The following is a 20,084-nucleotide window of genomic DNA, read 5'->3' on the forward strand; positions in this document are numbered from 1 at the left end:
TTAATCTTTCTGATACTTGGTGTTGATTTTTAATTGGAGAGTAAATGATTCTAATTCAGCAAGAACTTGTTAAATGTCTTAGGGGTGTGGGAAGATTCTGTGGATCAGGGCCAATAAAGCTAAACGGTGTAGCTTTAAGCTGGGCATTATCAGCATTATCAAGGTAAGACAGTGCAGGTTGAGAGTCACCTAGAAATCACATGACTTCCACTTGCTGCTAGACATGAGTGTGGAGAAAAGTATGTGGGGTGAGGAGCCTAGAAATATTCATCAGGATACCTACAAATGGGGCTCCTGGCTGGGCCTGGGCATGGAATAGCAGTATAAGCAATAGGCCAAGATAGACTCACAAAGAAAGAATAAAAATAGGGTTTCCATCTGACCTAGGTTTGGAAAAGGAGAAGGCATCCTGAAACAAGTAAGAAGGTGTGACTCCTACTTGGGTGTGAGCATGGAAAGGTTCAGGGCAAAGGTCTGGGGTTATCCACACAAAAAGCATGTGCACAAGTTGACTCCTTACTGGGAATTCAGGACTTGTAGATAAGAAAGTGTACAAGGTGATGGGACATTAAGTTTGATCTAGACATGGGACAGAATAAGGCAAGGGTCTGAGATGACTCACCCAGAAAGATTGAGGGTGCATCTCCTTGTTGACCCTTCAGTGCCTGGAGCAGAGTCTCTGAGAGAGTATGCAGGCAGATATGACTCCTAGTACAGCCTGAGCATAAAGGCTTGACATAGGGCAAGAGTCCAGGGCATCTCACTAAGGGAGCATGTTCCTGGGTACAGCTACAAGCTAGACAAGGCCATTCAGGGGTGCAAGGCAAGGTCCTGGGTTAATTCATCCTGAGAGTAAATCAAGGTATACATCCCAACATTGGTATCTGTTAGAAACTCACCTAGAAAGATTCTGTAAAGTGCATGGATTGTGATTTAAAATTTATTTTCATAAATATATAGAACTGTGAATGAAATTGAACACATTCTTATGTGGTATGTGAGCTGATATTTTTATACAGTGTGGTTGATAATGCTGGCCACATAGAAGTCACCTAGTGATAAAATCTCTGGAAATGTCTATGAGAAAATTTCTAAATGGGGTTAATTGACATGGGGAAACCAATTCAAAGTGTAGAAAATACAATTACATGGCCATACTATTTTAGAGTTATTACAAAGACTAAAGAAAGAAAAGTGCCAGCGTTCATCTCTCTCTGCTTCCTAACTGTGGATACAATGTGATCAGCTACTTCACTCTCCTGCTGCCATGCTTTTTCTGCCATGATCAGATGTATTCTAAAACTTCTTTTATCAGGAACTTTATCATATTGATGAGACAAGTAACTAATACAAAATGGTACCAGGAGTATGGTGCTAGAAATACAAAATTCTTCCTGAGAAGTGCTGCTATTGTGTTAAATCTGAGCATATGGTTCTTTGAGCTGGTTTGTGCAAAGAGTTTGTAATTTTGAACAAAAGTCTTAGAATGCTATAAACAGAACTCAGTGAGCCATGCATGTTCAGAAAACCAGATTGTCAAGACAGCTGCAAATAGTGGAAGCTTCCTCCTTGAGGTTCCAAAAAGCAGCAATTACTTTATAAAAAAAATGGGATAGAGCCCATTTAAGCCAAAGAAACTGGCTGTACTCTACCTATGTCCTAAGTACTTGAGTGAGTCTGGATGTATTAGTAAATGTTCTCTAGAGTAGTAGAACTTATATAATGAATCTCAAATGTATATGATTCTCTCTCTCTCTCTCTCTCTCTATATATATATATATATCATATATATGATTCTATATATCTATCTATCTCATATATATGGTTCTATATATTTTACATGTTATATATATAACATATAACATATATATTATATATATAATCATATAATATATGATTATTAGAATCACATATGAGCTACTGTTTAACTAATGCACCAATGTTGGCTGTGAATGGAAAGTTTAAGAATCCAGAAACTGCTGAATCTACAAGACTAGATGTCTTAGCTGGTCTTCAGTAGATGCTGGAATTCCAAAGAAGTAGGCAAGGTGAGAACAAGCAAACAAATAAGCAAAAACTCCCCTCATCCTTATATAGGCTTCCAGCAGAAGGTGTGGCCCAGATTAGAGATTTGTCTTTCCACCTCAAGATCTGGATCAAGGGTGTGAGTGTCTGGACTAGAGGTGGATTTACCCACTTCAAATGAAGCAAAACTAATCTCTTACAGGTGTACCCTCCATTTCTTTATTGTAGTCAATTCCAAATCCAGTGAAGCTGACAACCAAGAATAGTGATCACACTGACTTAAAAAGTAATACCCTGTGCTGAAACATATCTGTACTCCCCCTGAACACCTATGCTCCTGTGTCATCCCCTTCCCCACATCTTGCATTTTTGTGTTTATAACCCCTGTGTTAAAAAGTAAAAATTATGATTTGATAATTTAAAAAAAGTAATGAATGACTTTGTTTGCCTGGGGAAATCTCAGGACAGGCATATTAACTAAGTTTCTGTTGCTGTGACAAAACCCCATGACCAAGGTAATAGATAGAAGGAAGGGTTTGTTATTGCCTCATGGGTTCCTGAGGGTTAGAGTTCATGGCCGCTGAGCAGGAAGAACTGGCAGCTCACATCCTAGAACCAGTATCGTGAAGCAGAGGGAATACACTCAGTATGACGCTAAGCTTTTGAATCTTCAAAGCTATCCTCAGAGTCATTATTTCCTCTAGCAAGGTCACTTAATCCTTCCCAAACAGCCACAAACTGGAGACCAAGTATTCGAATGCACAAGACTTGTGGGGACATCTCATTTAAACTACAACAATAGAGTAGTATTTATGGTGTCTTGAGTTACTATATTCTGTTCTTACACTGATCTCTAGTGTGTGTGTGTGTGTGTGTGAGAGAGAGAGAGAGAGAGAGAGACAGAGAGAGAGAGAGAGACAGAGACAGAGACAGAGACAGACAGAGAGACAGAGAGAGAGGAAGAGAGAGGGAAATATGTGAAGCAGAAACAGATGAAAGAATTGAAAGAATAATGGGCTGTTCAGTGAGAAATGGGGAGCTTAAAGTTTCAGACAAGCTTAAAGTGTGTCACATTAGACACACAGACAAAGAGTACTGAGAAAGTAGCTGTAACTGTTAAAAAGATAAGCACTTTAAAGAGTTCTCTGCACTGGGTTGATAGGGAATACAACCCCAGGTTAAGACTTTAGTCATTAAAAGACTCCATCTTATAAAAGTAAAACTTCAATTGAAAAGAGAGAGCCTAACCCAACTGCCTCTGAGAGGCCTTTCCCATTCTTGCCCTGGGGTTGTGATTCAGGTTGAAGGCTGAAAGACCTGGGGTCTAGAGAGGCCAGGCTACTTTTTGAACTTGTAATAGAATTTCGCAGCATTCATGCACATGGTACTGGTTTTGTACATAGGAAAACTGGGAGAGTAGGAGGGTCTCAAGGTTCCAGAGAGCTCCTGAGGTCAAGCCCTGAGAGTCAAGGTTGAAATCCTACAATGATCCCCTAATACACCATTGTGTGGAGTTGTGAAAGTAGAGATCAATTTCAATGGAGGCTATGCACAGTGAGCTTGACCCTCCCACATCAGCCATCAATCAAGAAGATGCCTACAGGCAATCTGATAGAGGCACCTTATCAATTGAGGATCCATCTTTCCAGATGACGCTAGCTTGTGTTGACAAAACCATAACCATGACAGTGGTGTAGATTGTAAATATTTCTCTCTTACACAGTTTAGATGTGTATCTTACAGATTCTTACAAGTTAAATTGAATCAAATATAAATTCATTTGATATAGTCAGGCTTATAAATCATTCATATTGTATCATCATTTAAAATTCCTCCAATCATAAATTCCTTAGCTATAATTTCTTATAATACTTGTGCATTTTATTTAACTACAAGTTATTTAAAAATCTGAGTATTTTGTCAAAGAAATTAGTTTCCCAGAAAAACATAATTTCTTTAATATAATTTAATGACTAGTCCTTCATATTATCTACTGAGTGGAATATTATTGTTCACTCATCTAATTTGAGACAAGTTCTTACATTATAGCCCAAACAGGCTTGGAGCTCACTGTGAACCCCAGGCTGCCTCATACTTCTGGCCATCCACCTGCCTCAGACTTTGGGTGGTGGAAGAACAGTTATGAGCTACTAGACGAAATATTAATAGTTGTGTAATGAATTAAATAGCCTGTTTTTAAATTATTGTCTTTCATGTTGTATACTAGCCTTGCTTTGAGAAAATATTTTATTTCATATTTTCTCTACTTTTGATAAATAGTAGGACAACTCATTTTTATTCTTTAAACATCTAATTATGTCTATTTTACAAGTTTTTTAAAGACTTATTTATTCATTTAATGTATATGACTACACTATTGCTGTCTTCAGACACACCAGAAGAGGGCACCGGATCCCATCACAGATGGTTGTGAGCCACCATGTGGTTGTTGGGAATTGAACTCAAAATCTCTGGAAGAGCAGTCGGTGTTCTTAACCACTGAGCCACCTCTCCAGCCCTATTTTACAAGTTTTACTTCCCAAGAACACTTAAGGACTAACTTGCCAGGTTTTCATCGAAAAAACCACTCTGCTTGCTTGGTTGGAATAGCATTGAGAAAAGTCTTAGACTTAGCCATTAAATTACTGTGAGGGGGTGTTATCCATTGAAGAATTTGTATATTAGTTTTTATTTTGTCTCTTTCTTTACATTTCCTGGACATTCTAACCTAATCCTATTTTATCATAATGTTTGCTCTCTATTTTGAGGTGGTTGGGGGTAGTTTAAACCTTGTCGTTTTTTTGATTCATTGCTCCTATACAGAGAACTGTTGTCTTTTTTATATAGACCTATCCTTTGACCCTTGGACTGTGTTAGAGAATATGGCTTGAACACAAAGTTTTCTAGGTTTCCTTCAAGGCTAAGGTATATTGCAGAGCCAGGGGGAAAATAAATATGAATGTATTTGTACCTTCTAAAGTTTAACTTCCTCATAGTCTTTTGAACCCTGTGAGTTTTCAAAGTAACAGTATTGAATTAAAGAGAAGCCTCCAATCTATATCAGGACATGGAAGGCTAGCAAGCCTTTAACATCAATACATTGTTACTGCAGATTGGGAGTTACAATGTGACATTTGGAGGTATGGAGAGAAGGCCTCTGCTGTGATGAGAACCAAGGTTTTATTTCCTACATATAAACCTTAATTCGAGGACTTGCTATACACAGCAGGGATGAGGCTCACCAGGCTTCTGATGTTAGCACCTCTCTGTTGCATGAATATCACTTTAAAGAGATTATTGCATGGAAGGCGCATGGTGTCCAGCGAGATCTCAGTCATTAGAGGACTTCACCACTGCCAGCAGCATGGTGGTGGTTGAGGTAGGTCTGACTTGCCCTGGTTTGAAATGCTGCCTCTGCCATGTCCTGATGGCATGCCATGGCTACTTGTCCTCTTTCACCATCAAGTTCCTAAGTGCTGGCTTGGGGGTTTCTTTAGGATCACATTGTGAGCTGTGACATTTGATGTATCTATAGACAAGAATCATGTGATAGCTGTCAGTCTTCCTTCTTTCTAGAAGCAAGAAAAATATTCTCACTGAGATGTAGAAAATGAAGGTATTTGTTAGCTTACATTTTGACAGTTTGATATTCTCTCTCTCTCTCTCTCTCTCTCTCTCTCTCTCTCTCTGTATGTTTTAAACACATTTAAACAGGCTTTCCTAGCAAATTTACCACAAAACTTGGTAATCATGCAATTCATTCACTGTAAATCAAATATCTAATAGTCTCATGCAGGTGAATATCCCAGGACACCATTTTCAAAAACTTGAGACCTCCTGCCTTTCTGTTTCTTGCCCCTGTAGTGGTATAATGGATTTCATGTGTGTGTGTGTGGGGTGGGGGGTGCGTGCACACGCACGTTGTGTAATAAAACTTCAGTTGCCTTGGGTCCAATATCCCCCTTCTCTTTTCAGGATGATAACATTTTCCTTTTCATTGAATTCAGGCCTTAGAGAGGAGTTGAAAGCACCCCACTAACAAGGAGATTTCTTGGATTATCATTATTTTGAACCTGAGCCAGACGTTCTTTAAGATTGAACACAATGAGCTGCAGCCTAAGAACTGAGAGTTCTGGAAGTAGTCTTACTGCAAAGACACTATGCCTGGAGCATCGGCTCTGGCTCTTTTTAGGTCTGCAGCCAAGCGAGCACTGTTCAAGCATTGTGCAATGTGTAACTCACTTGCTAACCTTCCACAAAACTCCTTGTATTTGTATAATAAAAGCAGTGTGTGTGAATGTGTGTGTGCATACAGAAGCCTTTAAAAGTGATTAACTTTTTTCCTTAAGATTACTTATTAAAAAATATTATGTTTTTAGTCAGTGTTCAAAAAATTTTTTAAGCCATTGTTTAGGGATTTGCAAAAGAAGCAGCTTACAGGTTGCCTGGAAAATTCCATGTCTGTGTGCACAGGCAGATCAAAGGTCAAGGTATCAGCTACAGAGTTATGCTACTGACTCCAATCTTCTTAGCGCCAGGTGACTCACCTGAGGTCCCATAACTCGTGGTGAAAGACAGGTGAGAGCGATCATCACCCTGCTTTCTAAAAGACCTTAGTCTCTGGTGAAGAAAGGTCAGAGGGAAAAGCCATAGCTTACTCACAGGTGTCAGTTCAGTTTGGGCTTTACAGAGTTATGTTTATGACTTATGGGCTCATGGTTAGGACAGGATTGTGTTAGTGACAATGTAGAAATAGAAGATCATCTTTGACTCTGTCTCCTAGGCTGGGCACATCGGCTTCTTAGAGGCACATTGGGAGGGGAAAAGGGAAAGAACAACAGACAGAATGTTGGCTTTGCAGCCTAGATTCCCCTTTGTGATGGAAGAAACTCTATTAGCTGTTTTCCAACTGCATTATATTGTAGAATCAGGGGTTCCACTCAAAGTACAAGTGGTTGGTCTTTTCAGGTAAATCTCAACACACACCATTTGTGAGGAACATGGCTGCAGACACTCCCTATCTGAAAGGTGATTAGTAACTCATTGAATACATCTGTGTGTATACCCCACTCCTCTGTTTTAGAAACAATGGGTGGGATTTTTTTCTCAAACTTTCATTTTTAAATTACTTTTTATAACTTTGTATCTCTATCCTAAATCACAGCCCCTCCCTCCTCTGCTCCTAGTCCCACCCTTACAAATTCTTCCCTTCCATTTCTCCCTTTTCTTCTCTTCAGAGAAGGGGAGCCCTACTGGGTACCACCCCACCCTGGGACATCTAGTCTAGGCAAGACTAGGCACATCCTCTCCCACTGAGACCCAACAAGGCAAGCCCAGGTAGAGGGAAGGGAGTCCAATGGCAGGGAACAGAGAAGGAGACAGCCCCTGCTCTAGTTGTTAGGGGACCCACATGAAGACCAAGCTGCACATTTGCAACAAATGTGTACAAGGTCTAGGTCCAGCTCCTGTATGCTCCCTGGTTGGCAGCCCTGGCTCTGTGAGCACTCATGATCCCAGGTTGATGCTGTAGGTCTTCTTGTGGTGTCCTAACCTCCTCCAGCTTGCTCACTTCTATCCTTAGCTCTTCCACAAGACTCCCTTGAGCTCCTCCTGATATTTGGGTCTGCATCTGCTTCCATCTGTTGCTGGATGGAGCCCGTCTGCACATTTCTGCTAGGAGTCTGTCTGCAAGCATAGCAGAGTATCTTCAATAGTATCAAAGGTTGCCTCTCTCACATGGGATCAGTCTCAAATATGAGCACTTATTGGTTGGCTGTTTGAGAGGGGCGGAATTTAAAGACGTAGTTTCAACAAAGAAATCACAATATGTAAGAAGGGGGCAGTTGTGATCCATTAGATCACAGGGCTTGCATGATCTTTTGAGAGTGTATGCCAAATTTTGGGTATATGAATTCTCTGCATCTGCATGATGGACTGAGAGGTTCACTTTTCAGAAGATGACGAGTGAAAATAAGACTGTGGATCTCCCAGGAACTACTTTGCAAACGAGCATCGATGAAATTCATGCCCATAAAAGATCCACTCACTCTTTAACAAATTCATCCACATGATACAGTCTTCTCACATTCTTCCCTCCACGTTCTCTTTTCCTCAAAATCACAAATAATGAAATAAAAGCGACATCAAACACAAAAGAAGCACATTTTCTCTACCCATTCTTACATTGAAAGATGTCTAGGTTGTTTCCAGTTTCTTGTTGTTATAAATAAAACTTCAGTGAACATGGTTGAGCAAGTGTCTTTGTGGTAGGATGGAGTGCCCATTGGGTATATGTCCAAGAGTGGTATACCTGCATCTTGAGTTATATTGATTACCAAATATCTGAGGAACTGCCATATTGGTATTGATTTCAAAGTGACTGTACAAATCTACACTCCCATTAGCAATGAAGGAATATTTTCTTTGTTCCACATCCTTACCATCGTGAGCTGTCACTTGTGGTTTTGATCTTTGCCATTTTGACACATGTAAGATGGAATCTCAAAGTAACTTTGATCTGCATTTCCCTGATGCTAAGGATGTTGAACATTTCTTTAAGAATTTCTCGGTCATTAGAATTTCCTCTATTGAGAATTTCTGGTTAGGTCTGTACCCAATTTTAATTAGATTATTTGAGGTTTTTTGATATCTAGTTTTTGAATTCTTTATATATTCTGAATATTAGTCCTCTATCAGATAGGGAGTGGGTAAACATCTTTTCCTATTCTGTAGGGTGCTGCTTTGATTGACTGACAGTGTCTTTTGACTTACAGAAGCTTTTCAGTGTCATGAAGTCTGAATTATAATTTTTTTCTTGGCTTTCTTTAAGAGATTTGTTTCCTCACACTGTGTTTCTCTGGATTTCTTTAAGGGATTTATTAGTTTTCTTATTAAGGACCTACCTCTATTGTCTTCATATAGTTGGTTTTAAGGTCTTTTTCTTGTGCTTCAGTTGAAATACTCAGGGTCTGATCTGATAGGATAGGCGGAGTCTAGTAGAGACATAGTTCCCTGGCTTTCTTTGATGCACATTTATGCTGGTGTGAAGGTATCTGGGTTTGGGACGATTGTTTCTGAATTTGTCTTTGTTGAGTGTGCATTCTGTTCTTTGCTTTCTCTTTTCCCTCTGGATTTTAGGAGAATGTGAAGCCTGTGTGTTGTCTAGTTTTCTAGCCTGCTTAGCTGTGTGTTAGTAGGGAATACATGGTGGTGGAGGAGGATACATGAGTTGGCAATTTATACTGGGATGAGTTGGTGGAAGTTTGGAGAAGCAGCAAAGAAGCTCTTTGTGATGACTTGGGAATGGGATCAGAGAGAAAAAAGGAGCCCACACCAGAGTTCCTGGTACAGAGCTGGAGATGAAACTGGGGGATTGGATCCCAGGAGCAGTAGGAGAGCTCTGGGTTTGCCTTTAGCCTACTTGTTGCCCTGGAAGGAGTGGCCATAGGTTAGCAGGGAGGTGGCTGCTGGGACCAAACATCTAATTGGGAAAGAAGGTTAGAAAAGAAAGGCCTGTGGGACCCACAGGAAATGGGAGCTGGGGGCAGAGAAGATTGCTAAGGGTGTTCTGTTGCAGAGGGGTGATATAGAGGAAATAAATCTGGGGGTAACACATTGAGAAGAGAATATCCTGGACAGCCTTCCTGGATTTCTGGCAGGCATGGCCCTTGCGTTATCAGTTTCTCCTAGAGTTGGGGGCTGGGATATAACAATTAGTAGGGGAATGGAGGCTATGAGGGAATGGATCATTCCCCAGGAGATGTGGGCAAGGGGAAAGAGAGGTTGAAGCTGATTTTCTACTGCTAGGATCAGATCTGGAGATTGGATTTGGAGGTGAGGACTGATTGGTGAGGTCCTTCAGTTAGTGCTACCTGTTTCCTTGTTCTGCTTAGCTGGCATGTTCCCAGTGATTGCCTGCTGGTGTTAGAGGTTTGGGTAGTGGGACAAGTTGGGGAAAGGAAGTATGGGGGGAGAAGATCTTTGTGTTCTATTGTGTATAGGATCAGAAAAGAAAGGGAGATAACACTGGTGAGGGTGGACCTCTGGAGCAGCAGGACAAGTGTGGAGCTGGAGGCTGAGATACAACAGCTGGAATATAACTGGTTATACCCCCCAACCTTCAGACTTCTTGTTACCCTGGGAGGAGCAACCCTTGGTTAGCAGGAGTGCATGCTGCAGTTGAGTCTGTGGCAAAGCAATACATTGGGGAGAAAGGTTAGAAGGGAAGATCTCTGGAACCCACAGAAGAGGAAAGCAGGGACAGGGACAGGGAGGCTGCCACAAGTGTTATGCTGTAGAGCTGGGGATGAGACTGGGGGATTGGATCGGGGACACACAGAGAGAAGAGAAGGTCTATTGATATTTTTTTTAAAATACAGATTATGAGCTAGCTATTCTGGCTCATACTCGCAATCCCAGCCTTGGAATTCAGAGGTGAGAACATTTCTGCAAGTTTGAGGCCATCTTTGACTACTATTAGGTCAATTCCAAGCCATGTTGTTTTAGACACTGTCTCACAACGGCCATAAAAGGTTGCTTGGGGAAATGGCTCAGTTGGTATAATTGAGCTTGCAAATTAAAAAGCTAAACTGTATACAGTATCATGCATTTATAATCCCTGTGCTGGACAGGTTGGAGACAGACAGACTCCTGGAGCTTTCTGTTCAACCACCCTTACCTAATCAGTGAGTCCAGATAAAAGGCCCTGTCTCAAAAATAAAGGTGGATGACAACTGAGGAGAAAAGACACCTAAGATTGTCCTTTTTTTTGGCTTTGACAGCTTTGCTCCAATCTGTGCACATTTGTATATCTGTAGACACAAACCAAAGTATGTCTCTCCTAAATAAAAAACCCACCAAAAATCAGATTCTGAGGCTTTCCAAAGACTACTGGAAATACCAGATTCTCTGCATCCCACTAAGAGTGAATCTGAGGCTGGTAGCCAGAGACAATGCTCAGATGAGCTGTGGGGGCTGGAAAGGAGCATCACATCCTTGACATGTCAGATAATGGCTCCTGTCTTGGGTTATCAACTCTGCTTCCTTCTGGAGCACTTGGTGGACCGTTTGTATTTTACCGAGCTTCTTATTTGTGTCTTTCTTTCTTCTCTTTCTTCTTTCCTTAGTAAAGCAAAGGAGCTGGCAATCCTGACACAAGAAATAGTTATGTTGCATGCTGCCTTCATCTGATTGGAGAACCAGTCTTAGCAGCATGGTACAAGGTAGCTCCAAATAATGGAATGGATTTGGAGAGCTTCTAATGCCTTAGCCAGTGCAGTGTGAACAGACCCCTGGGTATCTAATGGATATCAGTCAGTGGCCCAAATCTATTTTGTTTCTCACCACATCTAAGCATTGCTCCAATGTCCTGATGAATCCAGAGCTCAACCCTGAAGTCTATGTTGTTCTTGCCTTTCTTCTCCTGAATATTGACTTGGGTTTTTGGTACTTCTAGCCCAGCCCAGCCCAGATGGATTTTGGAGAAGTGATGCTCACAACATGTCGTGCTGATTTTCTCTGTAGTATATATCATTGTATTCTCTCCCATATACTGATGCATTTGGAGGCTGATGCCAGTCCTTCCTGGACCAAACTTGGGGCTCCACTTGGTGAGTCAACTGTCCCTGACTCATAGTTCAAGTCCTGGAAGTGAACAATTTAAATTTTCATTAGGAAGAAACAGCACTGTTAGCATCAAGGATCTTAATAGTGAGAATAGTAGATTAGGGCAATTCTTATATTCTAAGCTCTGGACTAAGTAGGTTGTATAAATGTATTTTATATTGAGTTCTTAGGAAGGGAATTTCCATTTGGGACATATATTTTTCCAGTGGAGAAACTGAGTTTGCAAAGGCTTGAAAACTTGCCTAAGATTGAAATGATAGGTGGAGATAAGTTTTGAACTCATAAGTCTGCACCCTTAAGCACTGTGCATTGCTGTTTCTGAAACACCAGAAAGAACCTCTAATAATGTGTGTGTGTGTGTGCACATGTGTGTATAAGTACATGCAAGCATGTGCATGTGTGTTTGGAATTGGGGGGGGGAGAATTGAAACAGGTTTTTATGTACCCCAGGTTGGACTCAAAGTCCCAGGTAACTGAGGTTATCTTTGAACTCCTGAACCTACTACCCCACTTCATAAGTACAGATATTACAACCACCACACTTAGCTGTAACAATATTATTTTATAGACTAGTGGATTTTAACTGGTTAAATGTCATTAGGATGCCTCTGATTATAAAGCATCAAAACCCCAAAACATCAACAAAAACCCACAAAAATAATTCTGCATGAGCAGAGTACTCAAATGTCCATAGCCATTCTTTCTGCATGAATATAACTGTTCACAGCTTACATACATAAAAAGTGAGTTGATATCATCTGCCCTCTTTACCTGGTATAATGGTATTATGGTATTATTACCAGGTATTATTTACCTGGTATTATTCATAAGGAAACATGACCATTATAAAGTAGAATTCAGAAAGCATTTATGAGGCCCAGAAACCTAGAATTTAAGAACAAATACACCAGTTTTTCAAACTTTTTGTTATCAAGATTAAGCCACTCATTTGTACCTTTGTGACATCCCTAGCTAAACATCCTAGCATGGATGTCAGGAGGGGAGTAGTTGACTGACTGTCCTTGCTTGATGCCCAAACTTAGACAACAGGGAAAACACAATCTCGAAGGACAATTCTGTAGTAGATACATTACAAAAAGTTCACCAATATTTCTTTCTTGTTATTCACATCCTCTAGTAGGAGATTTTGTAGCTATTTTCTCCCCTGCACTTAAAATATGTGGTGGCCTGGGAAATTTCTTTAGCCAGTAATAAAGACAGAACCCCATTTCCAAGCTTAGACCTCAAGAGACCTCTTGAGCTTACTCTTCCTTGTGATGGTTAACTTGGCTGGAATAAGAAATGCCTAAATGTCTGGAAAAAATTTTTATATGTGCATCTGCAGGGATATTTTGGAAGAGATGTATATGTGAATTGATAGACTGAGTGCAGAAGATCATTTTCACTTCCTATGAGTCGGCATCATCCAATCCATCAAGGATCCCAGTAGAGAAAGTGAAATGTGGAAGTAGGGTTAATACATGTCATTCATTCATTCATTCATTCATTCATTCATTCATGCATGCATGCATTCATTCATTTGCTTTTTGAGCTGTTGTCTTTCAACAGTAGACTTATATTGCCAGCCCTTCCCCTAGATTCTCAGGCCTTGGAAGTGAAACTGAATTACATGACCGGTTCTCCTGGTTATGAGCTTGCAGACAGCACTATGTAAAACTTTTCAGCCTCTGTAATCACTAAGTGATTTTTATGATGGCTCATTCTCTTTCCATATCCTCATGGACTGTTCCAGTTTATTTTGTGATGCTATCACTGAATAGACTCTAGGCAATTTCTAATGAATAGAAATTGGCTTGTGGTTCTGGAAGCTGGGACAGGCAGAGCTTTTGGCAAGGGTGTTCTTGCTGCATCATCTCATATGGAAAGGGAATGAGAGAGAGAGAGTTCCCCTTTTATAACACCCCCCATTAGTTCATGGCCTGATTACTTGTCATTAAGCTCAACTTTCTAATACTGTTGCATGGGGTACTGAATTTCTAACATATGCTTTGGGTGGAGATTTACACATCTTATTGTTTCTGTGGCTCAGGGGGACCCTGACAAATATACTCATAAACCCATAGAAATAACAATAAATAAGTGTATTTCAGATTACCCCCAAAACTGAGTGACTTGAAACAACCTAGAGTTCTTTTTCTACAATTCCTGAAAGTCAGGAATGCAACTGTGACTTATCTCTAGCTAAATTTTGACTTTAGATTTCAGGCAAAGTGCTGCCTAATAGAACTGCAAATTTCTTTGGTGTCAGGTGTCATGACTTGTAGGATGTCAAGACAGCTCTGTTCTTGGACAAGTTGACCATGGGACATAGCTCTCAGTTATTCCCAGGAAGACCTCTCTCCATAGGATGCTTGTGTCTTTGAGCAAGCAACCTGGAACAAGTGCTAAGTGCCTCAGAGTGCTAGGCCTGTATTCTGCCACATGTTGCTACCTTCTGCTTCCTAGAAACCAGTCATATACTTGGCCCACATTCAAGAAGATAGAGTGCAATTATGCTCTACTCTGTACATTTTAAAAGGAAGAACATAAAAGAATCTCCAGATTTATTTTCTTATACAAGAATACAGCAATCTTTATTCTATGCTATAATAAAATGTCTTTTGTTGTTGTTGTTGTTTTTCATGTATACATTTTTATTTTATATTTTATTTATATTTAAGATGCTATCCCCTTTCCACATTTCCCCTCCCTAGAAAACCCCTGTCCCATGCCCCCCCCTTCCTTTTTGTTTTTATACGATTTTTTTAAAATGGTAATCAAAGGATTTATAAGTTTGGTAATGCTCGATCAGAAGTGTAACCCAATACCCAACCTAGATATAAAAACTATCTTTGACTGGTGGAGACTTGTGAACATCTGCCTCCATGCCCCCTCTCTCTTTCTCTCTCTCTCATTACCTAGCTTCTCCTCTTCTTCATCTTCTCTCCTTGTTCCATCTCTTCCTCTCAGTACTCCTTCCCACTTAGCTCCTCCTACATATCACTCTTCCTGTTAAAGTAAAACTTTTCTCTCAAAATACAATTAGAGCATACTTATTCCTAATTGTACCCGTGAGGTACAAGATAGTCCTAATACCCAGTCCATCATTCTGTTGACTAACCAGAACCTCTGTCATCTCTTCTAACTAAAACACTTACTTTTGATCCTGGCTTTTTGGCTTTAGAATGAATGTCAGCTGAAAACCATCTACTCAGATCTTTTCTCTCAAAGTAAATAGCCAGGAAAGAATCTCCAGATTTATTTTAACCTTTCCATCAAGAGTCTTAATTCTGCAGTTAGACATAGGCATAGAGTCACTATTAAGATCATCCTGGCCAGCATCTATCCCCAGAATTTCTAAGTCCTATGGACCAACAGCTAATTTAATGGTTGAGCCATTGAATTTCAACATAGTTTGCGATACAGTGATAGTTAGACATACCTGAGATGGCATTGTGGAGGGATATCTCTCCAAAGGACACTTGGGATGCCTGCCACCCCACACAAAGCAAGGTCAACCAAAATGTCTGTCTTCCAGATACTGGCAGTTCTGTTAGGGAGCTAACTGTGATAGCAAAAGGACCTTTAAGGTCCAAGCTCTCACTAGATTGTAAATACCCCAAACCTGGAGGCAACACATGTTGTCCACTTTACTGAAATATTTGAGTTAAGCTATATTTAGATTTGTTGGTTCATTCAGATCACTGTTTGAGAGAGTCATTGTTCAAAAATGATGGCATGGACAATGGCTGTTTTTCCTTGTGGTGAACTGCCAATGTTGGGAAGAGCAAATGGATCACAGAACAAGAGGATAGAGAGATATTTAAAGGTTGGATTTTCATGCATAATTCCTTTTATTTGTGATATCTCAGGGGTCTCAGGAGTACTACTGTCATCTTTCTGTGGGGAAGTTTCCCCGATGACCTGAGGTTCCTCCATTAGTTCCCACCTACTAAAGGTGTCTTCCCCTTCTACATCAGCACATCAGGCATCAAACTTCAGACATGCATCCCTTTGAAGGGAGAGAGTTATGTCCTCAAGTTGACATTGTATAGTCCTACAAGGCAAGAAATAGTGTCTAAGCTCATAGAATCTTTATCTCTGGAGTCACTTTGCCACTGTTTCGTTCTCAGAGATGCCAGCTGAGACCTTGCAAGCTCTGCAGACTGGTCTGAAATACTCACTGGTATCTATCTCTGATATGATCTTTGGGAATGTGAAGCACCTAGACAAAGTGTACACAGATATGTGTAAATAGAATTTTCCAGATATTGCAGTCTAATGAAATATTGGTGGAAGGCTGGAATGGAGCAAAGGTCTTAAAATCCAACCGTCCTGTGCAGGGTGGTTACTGCTCAAAGCTTTACATGCAGGGCAGACACCATCAAAGGATTTAGATACAGAGGATCATCCATTCTAGTTTCCAGGAGAGCCTAGCTGGTGTGTGCTATTTTGGCATCATTTTCCATAGAGTCCTTTCATGGTTACAGAGTCTTGGCTTGGACAATGGAGTGTAGATTCAGTTTTGTCCTGTACTGTGATATATAGAAGGGGTGTTTGTGATTTAGTCAGTGAACTTGCCTTTCACTCTAATAAAACAATGGGAAAATGTCATGAGTATTGAGTTGAAAACAAATCAGAAGGAAACGTCAGAATTCTGAAAAGTAGTTTCCGTGAGTTATTGGCAAGGCAAGACTTAAACAAAAAGTCTCCTTGGTCTTTAACTCAAAAATATTTGTTTTAATTTTCCTACAGCTTCTTGTTGAAATGCAGTTACCTTTCAAATAAATGGGAAAATTTCTTTACTAAGTGTAAAAATTAAGAAGTTTAACGACACTATGGTTATTTGACAATTTGTACGAAGTAGCCAGGCATGTCAGGTGTCATGACTTGTGGGATGTCAAGACAGCTCTGTTCTGGGACAAGTTGGTCATGGACTGTACCAACAGTCAGAGACTAATAATGAAACACATTGACTCTTCATTGTTTATATTTAGCTGTAAAACTAGTACTGCTAATAATGAGTCAGATGATATAAGAAGTTTATCTTAAACCTTTATTTAATCCCTTTTGAATTTTTTAGTCAACTTCTCAAACACAAGCACTTGCTTCTTATCTACAAAGTTATTAAAGTGGTTGTCATAGTCCACTTTCAGGAAGTGGGGTACCTGAGCCTAGGCAATGTATAATGAACAAATTTACTGGCTCACACTTCTGGAGACCAGAGGACAGTCCAAGGTCAAGGTGCTGATGTCTGGCAACTGGTTCAGAGAGGAGCTTATCACTTTGTTGTCACCTGGTAGAAAGCAGGAGTATGTGACAATAGGAAAATGAAACCACCCCTGGGAGCCTGTGCATCAAGGTGTGTTCCTGAGGGGTCACCCCTAAATACCTCCTGGTAGTAGGCTGTAGGCTCTACTTCCCAGCACAGTGGCATAAAAATTATGTTTGCAGTACAATAGTTCTGATGGATACATTCAAATGACACCAGACACTATACTATTGCATACAACAGTATAATATACCAACTGAATATCCACCATACTCATAATGACATTAATAACTTTTTAAAAATTTAGGCATTTACATGTATGTGGGTGGATTTTAAGTATAATATGAGGTGGGTAGGAATGTACTTTTATGTTCAGGATACACTTTTAATCACTACTTTTAAACATCTAGTTTTAGGCTAGCCACAGACACCTGATCCCTCTGCTACTGCCTCTCAAGTTCTGCGATGAGAGGTATGACCTATCACATCTGGTTCTATGAACTGTCTACCTTTATTACCATAAATATATGCTTAGCTTTAGGATGTGTTTTATAAGTCATTATCCTAACTATGTATTTCTGTGGTTTCTCAAATTGTTCTAAGTAGACCATATTTGGGTTATGTCATGATGCAAAGCCTTCCCTATTGTCTTATCAAACCCTTTGCTGATTTTTTATGCTTTTATTTCTCTTTCAAATGAGTTAAAATTTAGACCCTAATGTTTTAGTTTTAAAGTTTTTATTGAGACCTGGAGATCTGTCTCAGTGACTAAGAATTCTTGTTCTTAGTACCCACCTTGCAGTTCACAGCTGTCTATAACTTTAGTTCCAGAGTATACTACACAGTCTTCCAGCCTCTGGGGGCACCATGCATGTGCACGGTGCAAATACATGTCAGGCCTAACATGAGGTCTAATCTCCATTCCACCTTCACCCTTCAGTCACATACACAGGTGGAGGGTGTGATCCAGACCCTAGAGAGATTTACATACTAATAAGGTACCTGAAGGCCAGAGGTTGGAGCCAATTAAACATTCCTCCCCAGCCCCTTCCCCCTCTTCCCCTCCCTATTTAACTCAGGTCCACCCTGGGTTTTATGGGGTATGCATTCAGATCCATCCACCATCTGCCATGTCAATAAACTGGTTTTGGAAACCCAAGGACTTCCTCGTATGTTGGGGCCGAGCTGCCATGAGGAACCGTGAGGAACCATGGGGAGGCCTTTAGTTAACGAGCAGCTGGGCCCAACTTCCAGCTAGAGGAACCCAGAGCGTTCCCAGCCGACTACCCACAGCATGGAGGGAGGAACCCTGGGATCCCCAGTCATATTTTTCCTACACATACATACCTCTGGTAAGCACTCAGACATATAAAGTAAGACTAAGTGTATCTAAAATTCTTGCTGGGCAAAGGTAGTTGCCAGAAGAGTGAAGCAAGTCTTTATAATACTATAGTAATGAGTACTATTTATACTTGTGAAGACCAAAGTTATGTAATAGAACCCGACTAAACAAACAAATCAAACTACTGTGTAGCATGGTCAACTCTAGTAGAAGCTGTAGAGTGTAACTGACAGTCTTGTAGCAATATTAACCCCTCAGTTGATGCACCACTCCAATAGAAGGTGCTAGCACTCAGAGGGGACTGTGGGAGAGTGAGGACAGAGGCAAAGACACTCTACAGGTCCAGTTTCCTGTAAACCTAAAACTTCTCTGAAAAATGAAGCATTGTATTTTTGAGAAAATCCTTTGGGACTTTTGTTGGTGGCTACAGTGAGTTAGTTGTAACAAATTCTATTCATTTCTATAGTCTTGAAAGAACCACAGGAGGAGCCATGTTCATATTTTTTCCATTCTGAATCTGACATTAACCATCCCCCATTATGCTAATTTAGTATACTACAAGTCCAGTAACAAGTATGAAGCCAAAGAGTGCAGTGTGTCTCTTCCATGATTTTAGCGGGTTATTCCTAAGGCTTCATGGTCAACTCTGGTATTAGCTGCAGTTTTTTCCTGCTTCTTGTCCATTCTCAATCAAGTGAAAGGTTTTTTTTTTTCCTATGCCTTGCTGTGTTTTCTTTTTGAAAAAAAAAATGCAAGCATTATATCTCTTTAAAAATGCCTTGAAGAATCTGTTCAGATTATCATGAGCTGTTTTTCACGGAGTAATTGCTCTAATGGATTCCATTAACATATTTCCTAAAGATGAATCAAAGTTACATTTTTATATGCATGATGATTAGTCAAGTATTACTAAGAAAGTATTCCATTTTATTCTGCATTTTAAAATCTCTCTTTGTAAATAGAAATGGCTAATAGCGTTGGTAGGGAGGATCTATTTATATGACTATGTAGCCTTTTATACAAGATAGTGCCTAAGTAAACAAGAACCAGGAAGCTATTATGTGCAACAAAAATATAAAAATTTTATATGAAACTTATGAGTTCTCTCAAGCAACCCATAATTGTAATTTCATATAAGTTCCATGAAATCAAAAACCACAGGACTCCACAAAACTAATAATATTAAGCTATATGGGATGAATCTAAGATCAGGAAATACTTAAACACACTTAAACAGACATACATACTAATATCAAATTCCTAAATTTGGATTTTTAAAACAAAACTAAGGAAATAAAGAGGAAAAAATAGAATATGATCAAATAAATCATAATAAAATATATATACCTGTTTGTATGTATGTATGCATTGTATGCATGCACACACACACACACTATAGATAGATAGATAGATAGATAGATAGATAGATAGATAGATATAGTTAGGCTAATTTTTTTTCAATTTTTTCATACAATATATTCTGATCACACTTCCCCGCCCCAAACTCTTCCCAGATCCTCCCTAACTACCTGAAGCAAATACCTGATGTATTTGAGAACTGACATGGAACTCACTTTGTAGACAAGACTGACCTAGAACTCAGAGAAAGCCACCTGCCTCTGTGTTCCTAGCACTGGGAATAGATGAGTGTGTCAACATGCCTTGCTGGGTAGTGATAATAGCTTACCTCACAAAACCTTCTAAGGGAACCCCCCTGGAAACTGCAGTTTATTCAAGTGTATTATGTGCTAATGAGTTTGAAGATACTGTTTGGAGGTCTCAAGTTCTTAAAAACTATTGTATCATATGAAAAGTTTCTTT

This window comes from Arvicanthis niloticus, chromosome 1 (assembly GCF_011762505.2).
Source record: "Arvicanthis niloticus isolate mArvNil1 chromosome 1, mArvNil1.pat.X, whole genome shotgun sequence".
Taxonomy (NCBI): Eukaryota; Metazoa; Chordata; class Mammalia; order Rodentia; family Muridae; genus Arvicanthis; species Arvicanthis niloticus.